We start from the raw sequence: 8,168 nt of genomic DNA on the forward strand, positions 1-8,168 counted from the left end.
CAAGGCAAGGAAAAAGCAGCTGGAGGAAGAAATGAAAATCATCAGAGAGAAACTTAATCGCTTCCATCAGTCTCTGCAAAACCTAGTGAGTGAAAGAGGGATGCAGCCACTGCAGTCACCAATCTGGTGGTTTCTGCCCTTCTTGCCTTTCCAGTGCAGAGCAGCAGGGAGTGGGGCCATGCCTCTGAGTGCCATGCTGCTGTAGTGTGTGTATCACAGTCACTCTGAAGGACATTTCCTGGTGTGCTGAATCTCAGCTGCTGCCCTGGACAGCGAAACTTGTCCTTTGGCCTTTTGGCCAGCAGTCATCCAAATTGATTCCTGCTGGCCTGTTCCTGCTCTCCTTTTTTCTTGAGGTGTTTTTACAGTGGAACTTGGTGACCCAGATGGAGGATTGAAACAAGCTATTGTATCCCCTGTCAATCTGTTCTTTGCCTTTCCTCACAGTCGATGACTCCTGGCTGACAGGGACAAGCTGTAGTGTCTGACTGCTTTGTTCTGTTTGACTTGAGGTGCAAGTGTTGACATCTCACCGGGCAGCCTGCGAAGACTTGCAGGGAATGTGTGGCAATGAAGGACCCCAAGTTAGGAGTGAGGCACAGGAACAGTGCCCACCAGAAATGCTCCAGGTCCAGCACATCCTGGGCTCTGAACCTGCTGCCGCACCAGCATCACCTCGAGGAAACCCTTCTGTGAAACCTGGGAACTCAAGCTCAGGCAGATCCTGGGAACAGGAGATTGAGGAGGAGTACCTGGAGCTGCTGGGTACGTCTGGGTTGTTTCTTATCTGAGGGACAGTGAATTGTGTGCGGGTGTCAGCAGAGCTGTACCAAATGCTCCTCCTGAGCTTGGTGTCACAGGGCCATTTAGGATTCCCCAGAGAAGTGCTGTGCTCCGAGGCAGCGAGAGAGCTCTGGGTGTTCCTGCTGCCTCTGAGGGCACCTGGGACTGGCTTGGGTTTGCCTGAGCTTCCCTCTCTGCTAAAGGCTGAAGCAGGGATTGTTCTTGGATCAGCAGAAGGCTGTGACCTAGCAAATGATCTAGGCAAGTCCTATGTGCTAGTGGCCAAACTGAATAGAATTTTTAGCTTCCTAAATTCTCCTTAGACTCCTGACTTCCAACCAGTCATCAGAGCAAAAAAACTTCAGAGAAATGGACTGGCTTTGGAGTTTTGTCTTTTTGGTTGGGGAATCTTTTTTGGGGGGAGGGGGGGTGGGATTGCTTTTGTGTTGTTCATTTTTGGTGGGGGTTCTTTGTTGTGTTTTTCTCTATCCTGAAGGAGCCCTTCTACCCCATGTCTTACTGATGTCATTTTTATGACTGTTACTGTTACCACTACTACATCTGCAGTTTATTTTCATGAGAATGCTATATTTTTGTCAATAAGAGAATGCTATCTTTTTGTCAATAAGAACTACTTTGAAAGAACATCAGGTTACAGGACAAATAGAGAGCACGAGGTATTTTCCATGTGCCCCCAAAGAAAAAACAGAGACTTTGATAACAACCTTTATTTAATCTTCTAGTTTTATGCTTATCAAGATGTGTCCAGGAGACACATCCAAGTGGCGTGATCAGATAAAACTGTACTGCAGGCCTTTCTCAGGAGAGAGCCTCCAGCTCAGCCATGGTATATTCCTCAGATCCATGGCACTTTTCCATACCTGATTCCCACTCTTTCCCATGACTGTTAGAATGCTACCCATTGGCCCAGGCCCTGCTCTAGGAAAACACATCAAGCCCTTTGTGATTCTGCAGCACAACCCAATGAATCTGCTTCTTGCCCGTAACAGCTGCCAGTGCTGTGCTCTCAGATAAGACCTGGTGGGGCTGAGACCAGAGCCCAGTGAATTCTGTGTCTGCCATCACCTGCTGGGACAAAAAGGGCACTGATCTGCGCCTCGGTGTGGCTGATCTCAAAGCCCATCCTGGTGTGTCCTGAATGGGGGCAACAGCTTGTCCGGGGCCCAGGCTCACTCTGGCTTCTTCCCATCAGTGCCTGTCAGTGCTCATACTTGGGCTTTGCCAGCCTTGTTGTGGTCGCTGCCCTGTCCCTGAGGGCTGGAGGGACTGCAGAGGCTGGAGCCTTCCTTAGCTGGGAGAGGGGCATCTTGGAGCTCAGCCTGCTCATAAACAGGTCAGGGTCCTGATGCTGAAAGCCCCGTCAGGATCAGTTACAGCTTGAGGTGCTCTGGTTTACAAATGGGAAGGCATTCCTTTGGCAAACTGCTGAAAGGTGGGGAAGATGTCCTCCTCTCCTGGGATTGCAGGTCCCTGTGCTTTGTTTCCTGTCAAGAGAACTCTTCAAAAGACTGTACAAATCAGTCTCTGTGCTGGCCACCTGTGCTGCAGAGCTGTCTGCCTGGTTGTGGTCGTTGTTACCCAGCCGACCACAAAGGGCTCAGAGCCCCAGGTGCTGGGGCTACCTTTTGTATCTCCTGGAAGCTGGGATCTCTGCTTTAAAGTCAGCATCTTGCATTTTGTTTCCCTCAGGGAGAATGGTGAACCCTGCTGAAAATCCCCATATGAAATACACACATCTGAATTATATTGGCAGAGGGTGAGTCCAACAGCAGTTATTCCTGTACAACCATGGGCCAGGTGTTTTTGGGGGGGAATGTCTATCCAGTGTGAAGTCAGGCCAGCTGCAAAGATATTCACACACTGGGGATAGATTGTCCCATCTCTCAATGCTGCTCAGAATTTGTGAGTGGGCTCAGAAGGCATTGTCAGAGATGCCTTGCTACCGAGGTCTTGCCTGCATCAAGGAACAGGACCTGGAAGGTCTCCTTGTCTCTCAAGTGTGGGACAGCTCTGTGTTAATTTCTTTAGCATTTTTTGTATGTCTCAAAATCATACTGGCACACTAATGAAAAGAGAAGAAATTTGCTTGCCTGAAAGAGCAACCTACGCCCTATCAAAGCTGTGAGATAACAGTTCCCAGGAACAATTCTTTCCCCTGGTTTGAAGAAGGAAACACTCTGTGGTCAGGATAGGAATCACACCATTTAGACAGTGAAACCCAAGAGGAAAGACTAAACTCCCTTTAGAAGTTGAACCCCAGTGCTTCAGGAACAGGCCCAGTGCCCATGCACTTGAGAGGAAAATGCAACATCTGCCTTCTAGCAGAGCCCTCCTGCATCCTGCAGGTTTTGACGCTTCCAGCAGAGATTTCCTGTGTGGGCTGGCTTTCATTCCAAGATCTAAATGGCTTCTCCTTTCTCTGCTTCTGTTTTGTTTCTAGGGGGTATGGAGATGTTTACAGAGCACTCGACACTGCCACAGGAGGAGAGGTAAATGTCATCGGCCCCTGCAGGCTCTGCTGCACTCGAGGGCTTTCCCCTCTGGTGTGAGCTGTGGCTGGAGCTTTGGGCAGAGCTGTGCTGAAAAGGCACAAGAAGCACAGACTGGTGCCAGCCCACAGAACACATCTGGGACTTTGTCCTCCTCAGATGCCGGAAGGAAGGCACGGAGGGCAGCGGTTCCTTTCAGAGAAGGACGTGCTCACTCGCTCTCCATTGCTAAAACAAAGGCGGTGCCTTTGAGCACCTCACTGCTCTTTGGGGCTACAGCTTCAGAGTTCTGAATTCTCATTTCTGGCTGCCGGCAAATCCATCTGAAACTTACTGGTAGTTCCTTGGCCACCTGCAGTGCTGCTCTTGGGAACTGCACCTAGGGAGAGACCTGCAAGGCGTCCCTGAAAGCCCTAAGCCCTGCCCATATCCCAAGATGTATCCACAGAGTATTAAGGCATGGATTACTTCTTCTGAGTCCCAAACAAAGCAGCAGAGAGTGTGGTCAGAGGTTTGTGGGTGATAACTGAGACACCGCTGTTACCAAGTGGTCAAGGCAAAATGTCAGTGGCCCCACGTGTCCTGTAACTGGCTCCCAAGGGAGCAGAGAAATGGGCTGTTGGAATGTCAGTTCCTAATGACTGCAGTGCCTAATCACAAGGCAGTTTGGCACAGCTCAGCCGTGTCATTGCAAAATCACTCGCTCCACGTGCCTTGTGGTCTCGTGCCACCAACCTCCCAAGTTACTGATTTTCAATGTCATTTTAGGTGGCAATAAAAAAAATAAATCTTCAAGGAGTGAGGAGGAAGGAGCTAACCTTTAATGAAATAACGATCATGAAGAGGTATAGGAGTCCCAATGTTGTGAATTATTTAGACAGGTGAGAGGTCATGGTCTTATCCCATGGATGTGTGTTTACATAAAGCAAACATTAGAGGTTAAAAACCCACTTTGGTTAGTGGCAGCAAGTAAAGCTGTTAATTTTTATTTATTCATATGTCTCTACTCATCTCCAATGGATGAGAAGAGAGTGCATCTTGTCTGCATGAGTCTTCCCTGGCACACCTAGTTTGATAATTACTCCAAAATTATTCAAAACCTGGATCAGCTGTATCTTCCTAACTCAAAAGCCTCGAAGTTCACTGCCTCCACATTTATTTGGGATTGATTTTTTAAAGTTTCTTAAGTGCAGATGAACCATCCTAAAGTGGATTACCCTTGGATTGTTGCCCCTCCCTGCCATTGCTATGCATGCCAGGAAGACTAGGTGCTTATTTCCAGAAACACCATGCCAGGTTTTTTTATCTGGGCTGTTTCTAAGACGCACTTTTCATTTGCTACCCATCTAAGACATCTCCTTTTTCACAGATGTGTCTTTCTCTTTGAGACTGCAAAGATTGCAAACAATGCACAGCCAAGAGGGAATATCTATTCCTTTGATTCTGTCCTTGTCACAAAGGCATCTGGAAATAAGAAACCTGGAAGCAAAAATCAATGTAGCCATGCATGTTCATCTCTACCCCCTTGTTTCCTTCTTTCAGCTACCTTCTGGGCGAGGAACTCTTGCTGGTTATAGAGTACATGGATGGAGGTGTCCTGAGCGATATCGTCAGCCAGACCTGCCTGTCTGAAGATGAGACAGCAGCCATCAGTCGGGAGGTCAGCAATCCCATCTGTGTTTCCAAGGGCTTGGGCAGGATTGTCTGGGAAACAGGGGCTCAGAACAGGAGAGGTTTCCTGTGCCAAGCTTTGTTTCTGTGTTGCTGGTATGCTATGGGCAAGTAAAGGCATCTCAAGTGAAAGGCCTGCCAGTGCCCCTGCACTCCCTGTACTCAGTGCCAGTACTCTTATCTCCTGCTGTTGTATTCTTGCTCTGTGTCTTGTATTTGTATTTGCTGTTCTCCACCTTGTCTCTCTAAATGTTTGCCTGGAGTCTGTCTTCACTGCATTCCTTGCCTGTAAAAGCAAAGGTGCTGGTGGCAGGATTTGAAACAAACAGCAAAGAAAAAAGAGAGAGACTCGTTTCTCTCAGTCCTCAGCTAAAAAGGATAGGAGTGCAGCCAGAATGCTCTTTGCTTCTGAGCACATGCACTGCAGCAGGAGTCATCCTGGCTGGTTGGCAGGGGACAGCCTACAACAGCAGGTGCTGTTGCTCTTTCAAAAGCTGACGTGCCTTTCCTCAGAAAGGTCCTGCTCTGCAGGTGTTGGAGCAGCAAGCTCTTCCTCTCAGTGGCCATTACTGTTCTGCCATTACTCCCCATTCCCCTGGAGAGGGAATATTTTTGATTCTTTGTTTCCTATCTTGTGTGATGAAATCACATCACTCATTTTTGCCCTTCTGTTTCTGTTTTCTCACTCAGTGCCTGCAAGGACTGGATTTTCTTCATTCAAACGATGTGATCCATCGAGACGTGAAGAGTGACAACATCCTTCTCAAAACTGACGGTTCTGTCAAACTGGGTCAGTATATTCTTGGTCAGGTGCAGCATTCCAGGGATGTGGGTGTGGGGCTGCTTGGAGTGACTGCCAGCTCCCCAAAAATGGTGCTGGTGGCAGTGCAGGGACCCCTGCTGCGAGCTGAGGGCACAGTTGCAACGTGCACAGAGGTATAAGGAGCCACAAGCAGTCAAGAGTGGCCTTGTTCTGTGTGTGTCCCTTCCAGAGGGATGGAGTTACAAGTCTAAAGTTTCAAAAGAACAAAAACCACTGCTAGAGGCAGTGTAAAAAATGGGGGGATTTTTAAAGTCACCAATGCCAGGAGATTCAACAGCACAATTTCAAACTTCTACTGGGGAATTCTTTTGCTTGCTTTCCTAATTGCACAGAATTCAGATAAAACCAGTATTTTGTTTTCTCCTCAGCTGATTTTGGCCTCGCTACTCAGCTCACCCCTGAGCAGAGCAGACGGTGCTCGGTAACCGGGACTCCTTGGTGGATGGCGCCTGAAGTGGTGACAGGTCAACCATATGGCCCCAAAGTGGACATATGGTCTTTTGGAATTGTGGGAATTGAAATGATAGAACAAGAACCTCCTTACCTGAGTGAAAGTTCTGGCACGGTAAGAAGCAAATACTCACTGATCCCACTGTCTTTCTCACCTGTCCCATGTCCTGTGTGCCACTGGACAAAATCCCATTGCCATTTGCTGGAACTACTTCCACCAAGGTCCCCTCCTACAAATGTCCCTGCAACACATCAGCATCTGCTGTACTTTTGGTTGTATCAGTGGGGGAATTCAAGCCTTACCACATGCAAACAAACTCCAAACAAACAAAGTGTTCTCAGGCAACACTTTCATTTGGGTTAGTGGTTCCAGTTCTTTTGTCGGTGTAGATGGCCTTAATAACAGGAAAAGAGCATCTTAAGAGTGTCGTTATCTTTCCAGAAATGAAGGAACCCAAACCCACCAAAGTTTCTAAAACTGTGGTCTTTAGAAAGGAACCTAACCCTTTGTACAGTTTCTTCTCATTGGGAAACATGGGCATGAGGGTGTAAAGGCCACAGAGTCTCTTCTGCTTCTTGTGCAGTGCTGCTGAAACACTCAGTGACCGTGTTTCCCTCCTAGCCCAAGCAACATTCTGCACGTCACCAAGCCAGAGCCTGGTGATGCAGAGAGCCTGCCAAAACCTCCCAGTGATTCCTGGCACTTTCTGGGATGGGCCTACCATTCATGCATTGACTTGAGTAGCCAAATGAGCAGAGGGTGGCCATAGGGATGGAACCTCTCCTTCTTCTGACCTAGACAATTTTTCTTTTGCTGCAAAAATGGGAAGCTGCAATTTTCAGACTGCTGAGAGACAGAGCTGCAGGTGGCTCCTGTGTGCCCAAGCAGGCATTTTCATCCCAATACATTTGTGCAGGCATCTTAATGTGTCTGTGTTGAAGAGGAGATTGTAAATGTTTGTTTCCCTACCTGGGTATTAACTGATGGATTTCCTTTCTTTTCTTCCAATTACCATTGTTTTCAAGAACAGCACAAAAAGCCTGATGAGTTTTGTTCTAGGGTACGTGCGCTTAAAGGACCAACAAGCACTGCAGAGATGCCTTTCATGTACTAACCCTTGAAATTAGTTAGTATAGCAAAGTCCCTCTTCCAAAAACCCTCTCAAGCTGGCATGAATCCTCAGAGATGCAAATGTCCTTTTGCTGATGTAGTTCCCACTAACTAGGTCAGACAATGAAATCAGCTGCCAAGGCAAGATCTGCGGGATGGTGGAAAAGCTGTGGCTGCATTGGGGTTTGGGTTTTTTGGTTGGTAAAGGAAAGTTATCTCTGGGTCTGTGCCAGGGCAGAAACTGCCACTGCAGAACAGAGGTTAAACAAAGGGATCTGGGAGAGCCTTAGAGATGTGAAAGCAGGAGGTGGAGCCTGGTGTCTCCTTTTTCTCCAGGCTACACACCTGATAGCCACAGTAGGGACTCCACAGCTGCAGCAGCCCAAGCTCCTCTCGGCTTTGCTGCGTGACTTCCTGAGCTGCTGCCTGCAGACAGACGAGGAGCAGCGCTGGTCTGCCAAGGAGCTCCTGCAGGTAAAATGTGAAGGGGCTGCAGGTGAAACAGGCTCTGAGGGATGGGCTCCTCTTCCACTCAAGTCCAAGGCAGCAGATGAGCCCCCTTCCTCCTCACCTCCACTCTTGCTGCTCTTCAAATGAAAATGGTGAGGAATCCTAGACTGGGCTGGGCTGGCAGGGCCCTGTAAAGGTCCTGTGGTGCAAGTGTCCTGCAATGAGCAGGGACATCTTTAAAGAGATCAGGTTGCTCAGAGCCCTTTGCCACCGGAGCCGGAATGGTTGCAGGGATGGGGTTCCTACAAGCTCTTGGGGCAAGCTGTGCCAGGGTTGCACCATGCTCTGAGTAAACAAGTTCTTCCTTAGA

The sequence above is a fragment of the Melozone crissalis genome, unplaced genomic scaffold (genome assembly GCF_028551555.1).
Source record: "Melozone crissalis strain CALT ecotype California unplaced genomic scaffold, PUWL_Pcris_2 ptg000046l_1, whole genome shotgun sequence".
In the NCBI taxonomy this organism is placed as follows: Eukaryota; Metazoa; Chordata; class Aves; order Passeriformes; family Passerellidae; genus Melozone; species Melozone crissalis.